Below are 16,094 nucleotides of genomic sequence, written 5' to 3'. Positions count from 1 at the left end.
AATGGCAAAGGCAATCGCAGGAACGTAAACAACAGAAACCAAAGTTACTTGGCATCACCAGAACCCAGTTCCCCCACCATAGCAAGTCCTGAACACCACATCACACCAGAAAAACAGGACTCAGAATTAAAATCACTTCTCATGATGATGATGGAGGACTTTAAAAAGGACATAAACAACACCCTCAAAGAATTTGAGAAGAACGCAGGTAAACAGGTAGAAGCCCTTAAAGAAATGCAAGAAAACACAACCAAACAGGTGAAGGAATTACACAAAACCGTCCATGATCTAAAAATTGAAGTAGAAACAATAAAGAAATATCAAAGGGAGGCTATCCTGGAGACAGAAAACCTAGGAAAAAGATCAGGAGTCATAGATGCAAGCATCACCAACAGAATACAAGAGATAGAAGAGAAAATCTCATGAGCAGAAGATACCGTGGAAAACATAGACACAACGGTCAAAGAAAATGTAAAATGTAAAAAGCTCCTAACACAAAACATCCAGGAAATCCAAGACACAATGAGAAGACCAAACCTAAGGATAATGGGTATAGATGAAGGTGAAGATTCCAAACTTAAAGGGCCAACAAAATTATAAAGGAAAACTTCCCTAACCTAAAGAAAGAGATGTCCTTAAATATACAAGAAGCCTTCAGAACCCCAAATAGACTAGACCATAAAGAAACACCTCCTATCACATAATAATCAAAACATCAAATATACAAAACAAAGAGAAGATACTAAAAGGAGTTAGGGAAAAAGGCAAAGTAACATATAAAGGCAGACCTATAAGAATTACACCAGATTTCTCACCAGAGACTATAAAAGCCAGAAGATCCTGGACTGATATACAGGCCCTAAGAGAACACAAATGCCAGCACAGACTACTATACCCAGCAAAACTCTCAATCAATATTGATGGAGAAACCAAAATATTCCATGACAAATCCAAATTTATACAATATCTTACCACAAATTCAGCACTTCAAAGGATAATTGGTGGAAAACTTCAACACAAGGAGGGAAACTACAACCTAGAAAAAACAAGAAAGTAATCTTCCAACAACCCTAAAAGAAGGTAGCTATACAAACATAACCAATAACAAAAATAACAGGAAACAACATTCATTTTTCCTTAATATCTCTTAATATCAATGGACTCAATTCTCCAATAAAAAGACATAGACTATCAGATTGGATACATAAACAGGACCCAGCATTTTGCTGCATACAGGAAATGAACCTTTGTGAAAAAGACAGACACTACCTCAGAATAAAAGGTTGGAAAACAATCTTCCAAGCAAGTGGCCCCAAGAAACAAGCTGGAGTAGTGATTCTAATATCAAATAAAATCGGTTTTCAACCAAAAGTAATCAAAAATGATAAAGAAGAACACTTCATATTCATCAAAGGAAAAATGTACCAAGAGGAACTCACAATTCTGAACATCTATGCTCCAAATGCAAGGGCACCCACATACGTAAAATAAACTTTACTAAACCTTAAAGCATACATTGCACCTCACACAATAATAGTGGAAGATTTCAACACCCCACTCTCAGCTATGGACAGATTATGGAAACAGAAACCGAGACACAATGAAACTAACAGAAGTTATGAACCAATTGGACTTAACTGACATCTATAGAACATTTCATCCTAAAACAAAAGAATATACCTATTTCTCAGCACCTCATGGTACCCTCAGATACAAAAAGATTGAAATAACCCCTTGTACCTTATCAGACCACCATGGACTATGACTCATCTTTGACATGGCAAAAACAACAGAAAGCCCACATACACATGGAAACTGAACAATGTTCTACTCAATGATAACTTGGTCAAGAAAGAAATAAAGAATGAAATTAAAGACTTTTTAGATTTAAATGAAAATGAGGAAATTTGTGACCCTTGTGATCACAATTTTGTGATCAAAATTTGTGGGATTCCATGAAAGCAGTACTAAGGGGAAAAATCATAGCTCTAAGAGCCCACAAAAAGAAAATGGAATTTGGGATGGTTAGCCTATGAGTTAAGGGACTATAGCAAATTCATGGCTTTGAGTTTATTGTTAGGGTGTTTTCCAAATTTTATTTAGAAATAGCTGAGAGGAGTTAACAGACAACAGTCCAGGTTACCTTACATGGATAGTTGGTTTTCAAAACATCAGAAGTCCATAGAATTGAAGTTACAAATATTTATATATTAATGTTCCTTTTGATTAGAGACCTGTCTTCTCTTGACAGCTTCCTGTAATGGATTCTAAGAAGAAACTGAGCATCCTTGGAGATACTCTAGTTGTCTGGTGACAGCCACTAGGCAAGAATTTCCTCTTTCCATCTACAGTCAAATTACTGTCCAGAAAAGGACACACTTGTAGAATAGTCAACTGATTATATCTGCCTAGACAGAGTATCACCCCTTAATAATTCTGCATCACTAAGGTCTGTCAGATGATTTTGGGCCAGAAGGCTGAAGATTTGATGCTCCAACATTCAGTAGTATAGGGGCTTTCCAGGTGTTCAGTGGTCTCTATAAATTAGCTAAGTCTTAGAAGCTAGGTTTAGTGCCTCCCATAATTTCAGTTAACTCAGAGTCACTCTGGATTTCTGACTGGGTTGAAGACCTATAGTCTCATAGCCAATCCTGGGTATTTACTGTGAGAGAAAAGATCTGAGTGGATTGTTTTTAGTTGACATTCATTCTAAAGCCAAGAAAAAAGCCAGGTTCAAAACTAAGTGCTTTATTTAGAACAGATGACAGAGGTTCTGGTTCGTCAACAAAATGATGGACGGGGTATTAGAACTATCTTGTACCTCACCAGTACAGTTAGGAATAACTGTGCTCTAATTGCATTTTGAGAGAAAAGTTTTATTTTAACAGGAAGGGTGAAGCTAGGTGATGAGAGAGAGAAAGACAGAGGGGGGGGGGGGCACATGGAGGCAGATGTTCACATGTCTCCACCAGTCAAAGATAGTTTATATGTCTAGGTTGGGTATTGGGTTACACTTCTGATTGAGCATTACCAAACTTATAAAGCCTTTGATTAACATTTTAAAAAATGTATAAAAGCAAAAAGGAAAAGGGGGCATGGGGTAGGGGTTTTCTAGGGAGGGGAAATGGGGAAAGGGGATGACATCTGAAATGTAAATAAAATATAAAAAAATAAATAAAAAGAAAAAAAGAGTTATTTTAGGTCTGAGTTACCTCACTCAGGATGATATTTTCTAGTTCTATTGATTTGCCTGCTAAACTCATGATGTCCTCACTATTAATAGATGAATAGTATTCCATTGTGTGAATGAACCAAATTTTCTGCATCCTTTTGTTGAGGGATATCTGGATTGTTTTCAGCTTTTCAGTTTTATGAATACAGTATTTATGAATGTATCTGAGTAAGTATCCTTGTGGTGTGATGAATCGTTTTTGAGTATTTTACCAGAGGTGGTATAACTGTGTCTTAAAGTAAAAGTCTTTCCAATTTTCTGAATTATTACACGAATTTAGCTTAAATAATACATTCATGATGATAATTGTATTTATATAGCCCTTTACTGAAAGAAAATGCTTGAAATGTGTTTTCTTTATAAATAAATTAGGTGTCCTCTTTGATTTCAATAAAAGGGGAAAAATTAGATATGTTTACTCAAGTTTGCTATTTTCTTTAGGTGTGGTGGCAAGTACTTTTAATTTTAGGGGTCAAAAGACAGAGAAACATATATCTGTGTATTGGTTGTTACTCTTGTGTATTGAGGCAGATCTAAGACTGGTAGGGCTATATAAAGACAAACCCATTATAAAAAGCCAAAAACAAAAAAATTAGATTACAGTGTATTTTTTCTTCTGAATAAATTTAATCACTTGCATTCAATTTTTAAATACAGAATGATTAAAACATATCATTATCTGTAAAATATCATAAAACATTTCAAAATAAATCAAGAGAAATAATTTAAAAAATTGAAAAGCATAGTTCCAATGAGAGAAGAAAAAAAGAACTTATTTTAAGATTTATCCTGTTTTTAATTAAGGGTATGTTCAGATGGTTACATATTAGTGTGAGTGCCAGGGGCCAAAGGCTTGTCACCTCCTACAGCTGGATTTCTAGACAGTTGTGAACTATCAGTAGGAGCTAGGAACTAACAAAGATACACAGTAAATTGAGCATGAATACATAATCATTCAATCATCTTTCTACCTTAAATTATGTTTACCACTAAATTTGGAAAAACTTAAAATATAAAATAAGTTGCATTCGGTCCCAGATACAAATAAGTTTCCTATAGAAAGTAATTAATGTTCAATATGTGGGCAGAAAAGGACTCAAAATCACTAATAATTAACAAACTAAAATAAGTGGATAGAAATGAAAATTACAATAAAAGATCATAACATATTGGATAAAAAAGATGTTAGAGAAAACAAATTAATGTAAATAAAAGCAGGAGTTAGGGCAATTCAGTATATACAGGAATAGGAATGGAATGTAGACTCTACAGGAAAGTGAAATTAATTAGGTTTAAAGAGCATAATTATGTCTAGTTTATTTACAAGTTAGGAAAGAGATTGAGAATTGACATATTGCAAAGAATTTATGGTTTAGAGTAGATACCTTAGGTCTGAGACATGATAAGGGAGTTGCTTATAAGAACATGCATGGCATGTACTCACTAATAAGTGAATATTAGCCAAAAATATACATAATACTTAGGATACAATCCACAGAAGTCAAGAAGGTTAACATGTAAAAAAGTCCAAGTGAGGATGTTTCAATCCCACTTGGGATGGAGAAAATGCAATCATAGGAGTCAGAGGGAGGAAGGGACCTATGTGGAAGAGGAGAGGGAAAGGGGAAAGAAGAAATGTGATCAGGTATGGGGCAGGAGGGAGACAGGATAAAAGACCTGAGGGACAGCAGAATGAATGGAAATATGTAACCTTTGTAGTTGGGAGGTTGGGGGAACATCTAGAAGTTGCCAGAGACCTGGGAGGTAAGAGACTCTCAGGACTCAAAGGGAGGGACCTTAGATAAAATGCCCAACAGTGCAGAAATGGAACTTGTTGAGTCCAACTCCAGTGGAAGACAGGGCATCATGTGGAGGGAATTTGTTGTTGCTATCCCATAGTCAAAAACTCTGACACAGAATTGTCCCTGTCTAAAAGAGCTGTGGAACTAAACTGGAGTAGGAACTGAGAGAAAGGTGGTCCAATGACAAAGCCAACTTGGGCTCCAACTCAAGGTGAGGCTCCAAGGCCTGAAACTATTACTGAATCTATGGTGCACTTACAGATAGGAGCCTAGCATGATGCTCCTCTTAGTGGCCCAATAAGCTGCTGACTGAGGCATATGCAAATACTTATGCCCAAACATTGAACTGAAGTTGGGGACCTCTGTGGCTGGATTAGGGAAATGCTCAAAGATACTGAGGAAGAGGTCCACCCCATAGGAAAACTAGCAGTCTCAACTAACTGGGACCTATGAGATCTCTCAGACACTAAGCCAACAACCAGGCATATTAGAAGCTCTGTCCCAGGCCGCTGACACATATTCAGCAGAGGACTGATTGGTATGGCCTCAGTGGGAGAAGAGGTGTCTAACCCTTGAGAGACTTGAGGCCCCAGGGAGTAGGGAGGTCTGGCAGGAGGTGGTAGGGACATCCAACTGGAGACACAAGGAGGAGGAATGGGATGAGGAACTATATGAGGGCTAACCAGGATTGAGAAAATGACTGGACTGTAAAAAATAAAAGTAACAAAAAATTGTTAAAAATCAACTTTCTAATAAAAGTATATATTTTAAGGTTAAAAAGGAGGTTTTTATTTCCTATTTTTTAAAGACCATTAGTATTTGGTTTTACTCCTGGTCACTGTGTTGTCTAAGGTTCCTGGTTACCATTTTATTCAGTTTTATTTTGCTGTGAAGAGACACCATGACTACAGCAACTCTTTACATGACAACATTTAATTAGGGATTGCTTACTGATTCAGAGTTTTAGTCTATTTTTATCTTGACAGGAAGCAGGGTGGCATGCAAGCAGATATAGTACTGGAGATATAGCTGTGTGTTGTATATCAAGGTCTGCAGGCACCAAGAAGAGAGACAAATCATGAGTCTGGCTTGAACTTATAAAACCATAAACCCCATACTCAGCGATATACTTGGTAAATCCTGAGATTCACCAGAGCAAACCAATTTCACACTTGTAGGCCAAATTTCAAAACAAGCTTTACTAAGTTTTAAAGTGACCAAGAGATGAGAGTTCTATATCTTGATCCAGAGGCAGTCACAATGAGACTCATTTCTGCAGGCAACCATGAGGAGGCTCTATCCCTGAGAGGGCAGAGCTTAAACACTAGACATTGTGGTAAGAACATTGGACTGTGACATGGCCTGTAACAGCCAGCCATATATACCAATATGGCTTCCAAGGGCATCAGAGAGACCATAGAAGTCATTTGAGGAGGTCCAATCCAAAAATGAAACTTTCTTCATATTGGACATCCTGTCATTGCTCAAAGCTCGGGTGATTGTGCAGCTGGACAGCATGTTTAGGGGCTGAGTCTGTATAAGCTCCAAGCCACTATACACTACCTTGTTGGCCCTACTCATTAATGACTTGCTCCCCCACACACCACAGCCTTCTTTCCCAACTGTGTCTTCCATTCCATCTCCAGTTCTGCCTCTGTCCTCCATGAAGTTACTACTATGTTCTTCCATCTTTTCCACCTCTCCATCCCATATATATATATATATATATATATATATATATATATATATCTATCTGTCATAGTGGCAGTGTGCCACAAAGTATGTCTATATTTCTATCTCCCTCCCTGTATCTGTCTATCTCTGTATCTATTTATCCCAAATATTTTTATATAAAAATATGTATTACAACTAGTTGTTGGTCTGGTTCAAGGTTTCTGAAACACCAAAATATAAGACCATTTCTAAGACTCTTCTGAGATACTCTGCTGATGCCCAGAGTCAGGGAGATCCTGTGGCTAAGCAGGGATTTAGGGGATAGGTTCTTTGCAAGCTAAAAGCTGTTGTACATCTCTCTGCCCTCCTGAGGCTCGGGGTGAGGGGGGGATTTCTCAGTAGGCTCAACCTTTGTGCTTGTAGCCTACACATACTACCATTGCTCTATGCTTTCTCTCTTCTTCTCTCCCTCTCCCTCTTCCTCACCCTTCTCTCACCCAGCAGGAAATAAATGCTGGGTGTAGCTAAAGTTGTTCTAGGCTGAGGGGCAGCAGGCAGGTATAGGACCAGACCTAGTCAATAATGACCACTGGTTTTGCAGGACTGGTTCTTCCATACACGACAGCAGCTCATAGATGAAGTAGATATTGGGGTGCACCACCTCAAAGTAGTGGATCTGGGCCTGGATAATAGCCAAGATTGTGAACCCAGGGATTTGTGAAAATGGTCCTCCTGCAAGTATGTGATACTACAGCCTTTTGGTTCTTTTTAAAACACCTGAGTATTACTCCATTGTGTAAATGTACCACATTTTAAATCTATTTTTCTTTTGAAGGATATTAAAAGGATCTCAGGTTACTATGAATAGAGCAGTAATTAATATGGTTGATCAAGTGTCCCTGTGATAGAAAGAAGCATGCTTTGTATATATGCCCAACAGTGGTATTGGTGGATCTTGAGGTAAATTGATTTCTATCTTTCTGAGGAACCACCATTGTGATTTATATAGTGGCTGAAAATTTTTCATTTCTACTAGCAATGGAGGACTGTTCTCCTGTGTGTACATCCTTGCCAGCATGAGCTGTCCCTTGTGTTAATGACCTTGGCCATTCTGACAGATGTAAGATTGACCAAGCCAGCTCAGTCAGTCAACAGGTTCTCAGGAGAGGGAGTTTAGATTGAAAAGAAAAAGACAATTAGACAACATTATAACATGATTCCAGCCAGTTCTGAGGCTTAATTAGGCTCATTTTTACCCAGTATGCTTTTTATACCATTCTAGGTACATCCAAACAATAGGGTCAGTTCTTAGATCAAAGACAAAGAAATTAAACAAGACAATACACAAAGAGAACAAACAAGGCAATAAATAAAGTCCCCTGGTCACTGCTTCTAGGGGCTTGTCAGGATGACCAAGATAAAAGGAATGTCACCCATTCCTAGGTTGAGTTCACCTTGAGCTTTGTATTAGCCTAATGTGAATATTCTTATCTGAGCCTACTTCCAGAGAGCTCAGTGACAACTGCTTGCCAAATTTCTTCAAGTGGCCTCAAAAGGTTTCACCATCCCCTCTTTTTTATTTCATGAACAAGACTGAGTCTGTCTTAGGTTGTTCTGATAAAAATGCTTTTCTTACCCATCTTAGAAAACACATTTTCAAAAGCAATGCAATTCTGTCTGAGGTCTGTAAGACTCTGTGCAGAATCTTACCTGTCATTGACAGCCATCCTGTTAAATTAATAAATCTGTGTTGGGATTCTTTTCTAGTTTCAAGCCGTGTATTTTGTCCACCAACATGTTAATGTTGTTAAAAGGCAAGTTTTATCACAATGGGCACAAATACAAGAATTCCTTCTCTTCTGTTTTCTCTCTGGATTGTTGAAGAGTGTGATTGCTGTATGTTGTCTTAGTTAGGGTTTTATGGATATCTTCACAGAGACATCATGACCAAGCACCATTTATAAAGGCACATATTCAGTTGGGGCTAGCTTTCCATTTTGGATGTTCAGTCCATTTTCTTCATGGTGGAATCATGCCAACATGTAGGCAGGCTTTGTGCTAGATGAGCCAACAGCTTTACATGTTGGTCAAATGGTGACTCTATCCTAGAGCAACATGGACCAAGCTGCCCAATGCTGCTGTTTCCTGGGATTGGAACATGCCCTCTCTTCCATTACATCTTTCACTGCCTAGGCTTGTCTGTCTTAGAACTTGTTCTGTAAATTGACCTTGAACTCAGAGATATGCATAACTCTGTTTCCTGAATGCTGGAATTAAAGTCCCATAAAACTAGGCCTTCTTTTAGTCCTCTCTTTACATTTTATAAGATCTGTATAAATTCTGGATTGTAGTTCATTCTACATATAGTCAAGCTGACAATTGAAGAGAGCAGTAACTGGTGTCAAGCAGGATCTTTTCCTGGATTTAATGGTTTTGGCCACTGGTGGTTCAAGATTCTGGGTATAAGTAAGTGACACTTAGGAACTAGGATGTGTCAGAAGTCTAAAAGGGTTCCAAGGATGGAGGAGATTCTATCATAATCTGCTTATTATGTTTCATTCGAATTGAGGGAGACAGAGAAAACTAATTACCCCAGAAGGTTTTCTATAGTTTTAGGGATTGTACTGGTAAGTGTAGATCTACAAGGAGGAGGCAGATTCCATGCTTCCCTGTCAGAATTGGTCAGTGAGTTATCAGTGAGTGCATGCTGGAGGTAGGGGCTAAAATAACAACAAGGACTGAGCGAGAGGAAGCTTAAAAAGCAATTGTCTGTGGGACTCACAGGAGATGTAGGCAGGCAGAAAGGAAGGCTACTTCTGGTGTTATGATATAGGTCTCTAGATGAGACTGGGGCAATTAAGTTGTCATGGAGAAGGAAGTGATGAATTCTTCAGTTTCCATAACTGTTTCCCTTCCCTGTTCTTTTGCTGGGTTTGGAACCAGAATGATGGGCTCAGGTATGAGAAGGAAGATTGGGGGAGAAGTTCTTTATGATCTACTGGGGTTGGTGCTTTACAGGAAAGAAAAAGCACAGATTTCCTCCTATAGAGCTGAGAATGAGAATGAGCATATTGTAAGTGGGGAACAAAGAAAGAGGTATGGATCTGCCTTTAGACTTCTGATACCATGGAAAGAGTAGCACTTGTGTCAGTGGGTGTGCAAAGCTGGCTTGAAGGCTGGGACACAGTAAAGAGTGGGGGGAGGGAGGTTAGAAGGAGAACATCTGTGGAAAGCACAGGATATGGGAAGAATGTGCAGTGAAGACTCCCACAGGTTGTGTGCTACAAAGGTGAGGTTGAGATAGTGGGGTTGGGTTTGAAGGAATGGAAGGAAGAGAAGATCAGTAAACAGTCTACCTAGTGTGCTGGTAGGCATGGTGTGGAGCCATGGTTCTCATCCTGTGGGTCCCTATCCTCTTTGGCAGGCTAATGACCCTTTCATGGGCATTGAATATCAGATATCCTCTATATCAGGTATTTACAGTATGATTCCTAACAGTAGCAACATTACAGTTATGAAGTAGCCACAAAGTAATTTCATGGTTTGTAGACCACAACATGGAGAACTGTATTAAGGGGGCAGAGCATTAGGAAGTTATAGAACCACTGGCCTAGGGAATATGAATCTATAAAAAATCAATCCCTACTAATATCAAAACACCTAAAAGATTTTGGATTCCTTGACCCACAAACATTTCCCTCCCAGAAGGTATAAACTTCCTCCACTTTGGCATACTCTTCTCAGCTGTCAAAAGAGCATGATGGTGGAGTTCTCATTTGCCAACATTTAATTCCAAGAAAAAAAACAAGGGTTTCTAATGCTGGAGGACAGTGAGGGGTCTGAACAAACATCCACAGCTGAGCTTGGCTGATTGGACTATACATTAATTTTCTGACCATAAACATCTCCGGAATACACAGACTGATTCCAAAGTTTTATTCATATTATATTTTATTAGGTTCAGGTTTTTGCCTACAGAGCTGTTTGTGGCCATGTAGACCAGAGCAGGGCCTCAGATCCTCTGGATCACCAGTTACAGTTGGTTAAAAACTCTCCTGTGTGTCATGGGAACTGATCCAGAGTTGTCTGTGTGAACACTAATTGCTTTTGCAGCTGAGTTTCCACAAACTGAGTCTTTAAAAGAAAGTTTCCATTGTTTTTTTCTTCTTTGATGAATGAAGATTGATATTTGATTTCTTCTTTCCTCTCATCCTGGTCATCTGTTCTGCTCAGTCCAATGCAGACATTTTTCTCTGATGAAACTTAGTTGGGCTGTGCTTAGGCCCAGCACCTACATTGAATCCCAGTTTCCAAGTCATCAGACAAAACAAAACAAAACAAAAACCCAAAAAACATTAACAGGGTAGATGTAGAGTGTCCCAAACTCCTGAGCTGCCCTTCCCCCACCTGCCTTTTTAACATATTACAGCTGTTTTAAATCCTGAGTCACCATGTTGCCTCCTCTCAGATTCACTGTAAATGTTCCAGCAATACAGTAGTGTACCCAGAAGATGTTGGTAACAACACTGGTTGTTGCTGTTGGAAGACAGGTACTATCTGAATATATCTTAAAGAACACTTAAGTCCTTTGAGAGGGAGGGACCAGAGAACACTCTTTGCAGAAGCTAGAGAGTTGAATGCTCTAGCCACCAAGTGGGGATGTGACTCCACCATTGATTTTTACCCTGAGGTCTCAGAGACCTCAGAAGCATGAACTGAAATGAAATTCAGGACCTGAGTCTTTCAGCTGCTCTGTGCTGTGGACGTCAACCAAGATGAGAGTGTGCAGCATTCTCCACAGAGAGATTTCTGCAGAGGTCGTCCCCACACATGACCTTCAAACCCTCCAGGCCATATTTGTCAGCAGCTGCCAGCACAGCAGTGGCCATGGAGTGGCTGTGGAGGTGTGGAGTCAACCCAGTGTAAGTGAAGCCCATCATTTCCTTGAAGACTTGGGGATCCAGGTCATGGATCTCAGTGTGGTTCTTTAGGCTCTCCCCCATTTCATGTTCAAACATGGCTCTGAGAACTGGAGATCAAGCTGGTAGGATGGCTTTGTGAGCCTGGAATTCTTGGCCACCTACCAACAGGCAGCAGTCTGTGAAGAGGGAATTCTCCCACAGCTCCCCTAGGTCATCTGCCAATGTGCACCTTGGAATATTGATTGCAGGTCTTGTGTCCTGTCCAGAAATGCTTAAGGAATCTTTTTGCAGTCTCATCTTGCAGAGGAGGGTAAGTCTGTTGTCCAGTAATAGTGAATGGGTTTGAGACAAGAGGAAATCTCAATGGATGAACTTTTTGAATCTAAAGGTTTGGTAGGGCAGTAAACTACAGACACCTGGGCACCTTGAATTATTGCTTTTCCCCCATTGGCATTTAAGATACAAAAGTGAAACTTTGCCAAAATTGGTCTCTTTTCACAGCTGAGCAACATCAAGTAAAGTGTCAGGTAACCCATGCTTTCTTCATCAACTCCATTTGGATGTACTCTCAAACACATGCCACTTCATCATTGTCCTCTGATGAGAACACTGGGCTTGTAATACAATCCCATATTTCCTCAACAAAAAAGAGAAGTTGCTAATGATCCACCTGTAGCAGAAGTCATGATCTCTGTTCTGTGTGTAGTCCCAGCTCTTGGCTTCCAGGTGCCTTGACATTTCTGGTTGAGGTACTTTGGATGTAAAACTGGAACCTGAAAAGAACTAGAAATTATTTACTCTTCACCCTATAGGATACAATTAGAAATATCTTTTAGATTTAAGTATTAATTTCTAAAAATTGCATCTTCTATGATGTTGAAAACTTGTGTCTCTCTAAAATTTTGTCTAGACATAAATATTAGTTTCTGAAAAAAATTCCAGCCCCCCATATCAGTTATATCATGTTAAATCCTCCCACCTCTTGTCTTTCTCATTACTACTCAACTCCCCTTTCCATGCTCTAAATAAACTTTATTCTATACTAAACCTGTCATAGGGCTGGTACCTCAGTGGGAAGGGATGCCTCAACATGGGCCCACAAGGGAACATTCCCACCCTCTCCATACCTGGCTTTAACAAACATATCCTGGATTTCTTCTTATAAAACACAACATTGGTGTTACAACTCAGATTTTAAAACTCACAGGTAAACATCTCCTGCTATCACATCAACTTTCCAGCCAACAGATCACTTCCTAGACCTATCCATCCAATCACCAGCAAATTGATAAGCTTCTTCTCCCACACTGGTAAGTATAAACATTCCCTTGTCCCAACTGAGGGCTATTGAGCTTAAAGCCACTCTGTGGAGTCCTTGTGAATGAAGACATTCACAGTCTTTATGACTGGCTTCCTTGCTGAATCCTCATTTTAGGATATTTTCCCTTGAGAGAGATTTTTCCCTCTCCTCTGAGTCATTTCCTATTCTCAATGCTGTGAAATCCCAGGCCTGGGTAAACCACATTCCTCACTGCCCACTCAGGTACTGGCCTGAGCTCAGACCTCAATTCACTGTCTGAGCCCATGGTGATCTGAACCTAATGTTTTTGTTATTAACTTATCCTCAGGATGCTGGTAGGGGTAATTAATAACTGCACTCTCACCCAGAAAAAGTCTATATTCCTGGCCACTCCCAGGCTCCCTATATATAACACACAGGAGGAACACAGTTGGTAGACCTGGGAAACATCCTTCTATCAGAGAAAGCAACTAATCACTACAAAAAATGAAAATAAAAAAAATAAAACCAAAACTGACAAATGAAAAGAGAAACCTAGAGAGGGACACACACACACACACACACACACACACACACACACAGAGGGAGGGAGAAAGAGAGAGAGAGAGAGAGAGAACAGCATCCTATTGCTATTGTTCCTGTTGCTCCACATCCTAGTCAGCATGAGCTGTCACTCATGTTACTCACCTTGGCTATTCTGACATCAGATGGAATCTCAAAATAGTTTGATTTGCATTTCCCTGACATCTAAAAATGTTTAACACGTCTTTAAGTGATTTTCAGCCATTTGAACATTCCTCTATTTAGTATAAGTTCTCAGTTTACTACTGTAGCCCATGTTTAATTGGGTTTTTTAATGTCAAGTATCATGAGTTTTTTATATATGTTTATTTATTTTACATACACACAAACACATATGATTATGTTTGTGTGTGCGTGTGTGTCTGTGTGCATGTGTGTGTATGTGTGTGTATGTGTGTGTGTATGTGTGTGTGTGTGTGTGTGATATGAGAAATATTTGCCCTCAGTTGTGGGATATGGTAAAAAACGTTTTCTATTTTGTACACTACTGCTTTATCCAAATGACAGTGCTCTTTGCCTTATAGAAGCTTTACAGTATCACGAGGTCATATTTATTCCTTCTTGATCTTAGTGCCTACCCTATCAGTGTTCTTGTCAGAAAGTTGTCTGCTTTGACAATGAATTCAAGCCTATGCCTCCAATTTTCTTCTATGAGGTTCATTATACCTGGATTTATCTTCAGGTCTTCAATACATTTGGAGTTGAGTGTTGTGCAGGCTTATAGGTGTGGATCTACCTGCATTCTACATGCAACCATCCAGGAAATTGTGATAGTGATTATATCAAATCTGTGGGTTACTCGTGATAGGATAGCCAATTTTACTTTGTTACTCCTAGTGAATCATGAACATAACAGATCTTTCCATCATGTGACACAACAAATTTGTACAAATAGTTGAAGGGTTTTTTTTTTTTTATCATGAAATGTTGAATTACAAAGGCAGCTTAAATTTTATGATCCTACCATGGCACTATAAAGTCTAGCAGCTTTAAATGCTTGGGAAAAAATAGACGTCCTGAAAGAGGTCTATGTTATTTACTACAATTATAGGATAATATTAGATTCAGAAGTCAGAACAATACTTATTGAATTTTTGGCTTTTGAAAATGCCAATTCAGAATGCAAAAGGATGATTATACTTTTAATGGCAAGATCACCACCAATAGAGGAATGAATTAGAGATATAGCTGATATTAGATCTCATGTTTATGGTGCAAATTTGATAGAAGTAATTTGTAAAGGTATTAAGAAAAATAAAACGACAAATATTTTAATTGTGGTAAGCAAGGTCATTTGAAAATAGATTGTAGGCAATACATTCCTAGAAACAATGTTTTTTCTAGAAATAACCCAAAAAGAATATCTTAGCCTTCTGCAAATTATAAATGGTAAGGCAAATACTGGCATTAAAGTAATGAATGCAGATCAACAAGGTACAGGCAAGGTAACCCTTTGCCATTGGAAAAGGGGACCTACTTCAGGCCCTGATATGAAGTTTCATTCAATCATTCCTTGTCAGTATGAGAGAAACTCAGTGACAGAATAATTAAAAGATTTAATGCCTGTTGTTAAAAACAACATTGCTGTGGAGATAGTTAAGGTCAAAACAACTTCAGTAGCTAAAACAAAATATTCATAGAAATCAGAAAACAAATATTTTGACAAACTTCTATAAATGATCAGAGACCAAAGCTAAAAACACAAATAAATGACATTGAAATTGAAGGTTTAGTAGACACAGGAACAGATGTAATAATGATTTCATCAAAATCTTGGCATTTAGATTTACTTCTATAGGCTTCCAAACTCACAGGCTAAAATTAGCTCCAATATTTACTAATTAATAATTCTACATGTCTGTTTAAGGACACTTTAAGGAAAAAAAAACTTTTACCTACAGATGGTTCCACAGACCCTGCATAGTAAGGAATCAGCCAATTCTCCAAAGACTGGATGAACATCCATATAGACATTTTCCTGGGTTTCCCAAAGACATGTCCTCCCATAGTCAGCAGGAAAGAGCTAAAGATCACAATGACCCTATACCTTCTCTGACCCTATTCCTGCTTCACTATCATCTCTGTCTAGTTTTTCCTTTTATTTTAATTTAATCCAAAATGAAGTAATGCTACCATTTTTTCTAGGTTCCACCCAACAGTTACCTTGCAGTAGCCAGGTATGCCTGACTCACTATAAAAGGGGTTGTTTGCCACTTGTCACTCTCTTATTCTCTCTTACTCTCCGTAACACCACCTAAATAGCTCATTAGTCAATTTGTTAACTAGTTAAGGCTATCAGATCTTTTATCAAAGACAGGTTTGCCTTAGTCTCAGGCTTCATGATAAAGGATACACAAGTTCAGATGTAACCTTTCACAGATATAACCTTCTGTTACTTCCTTTTCTAAACTCAATTCCCAGTCACTAAATGCTTCATATTTTATCACCTTGTTATGCCACTGTCATAACATTAATCAATAGAGTTGAGCCGGGCAGTGGTGGCGCACGCCTTTAATCCCAGCACTTGGGAGGCAGAGGCAGGCAGATTTCTGAGTTCGAGGCCAGCCTGGTCTACTGAGTGA

General features: G+C 38.7%; 1 pseudogene; it reads right to left on the bottom strand.

Annotated features, from left to right (window-relative positions):
- Nucleotides 1-11,178: 11,178 nt before the first annotated feature.
- On the bottom strand, nucleotides 11,179-11,927 carry LOC117707375 (TD and POZ domain-containing protein 4-like; annotated as a pseudogene).
- Between the last annotated feature and the right edge of the window lie 4,167 nt (nucleotides 11,928-16,094).

The sequence above is a fragment of the Arvicanthis niloticus genome, chromosome 4 (assembly GCF_011762505.2).
Source record: "Arvicanthis niloticus isolate mArvNil1 chromosome 4, mArvNil1.pat.X, whole genome shotgun sequence".
Classification (NCBI taxonomy): domain Eukaryota; kingdom Metazoa; phylum Chordata; class Mammalia; order Rodentia; family Muridae; genus Arvicanthis; species Arvicanthis niloticus.
The sequence above is the reverse complement of the archived record's forward strand: the minus strand, read 5'-3'. Positions and strand labels throughout refer to the sequence as shown.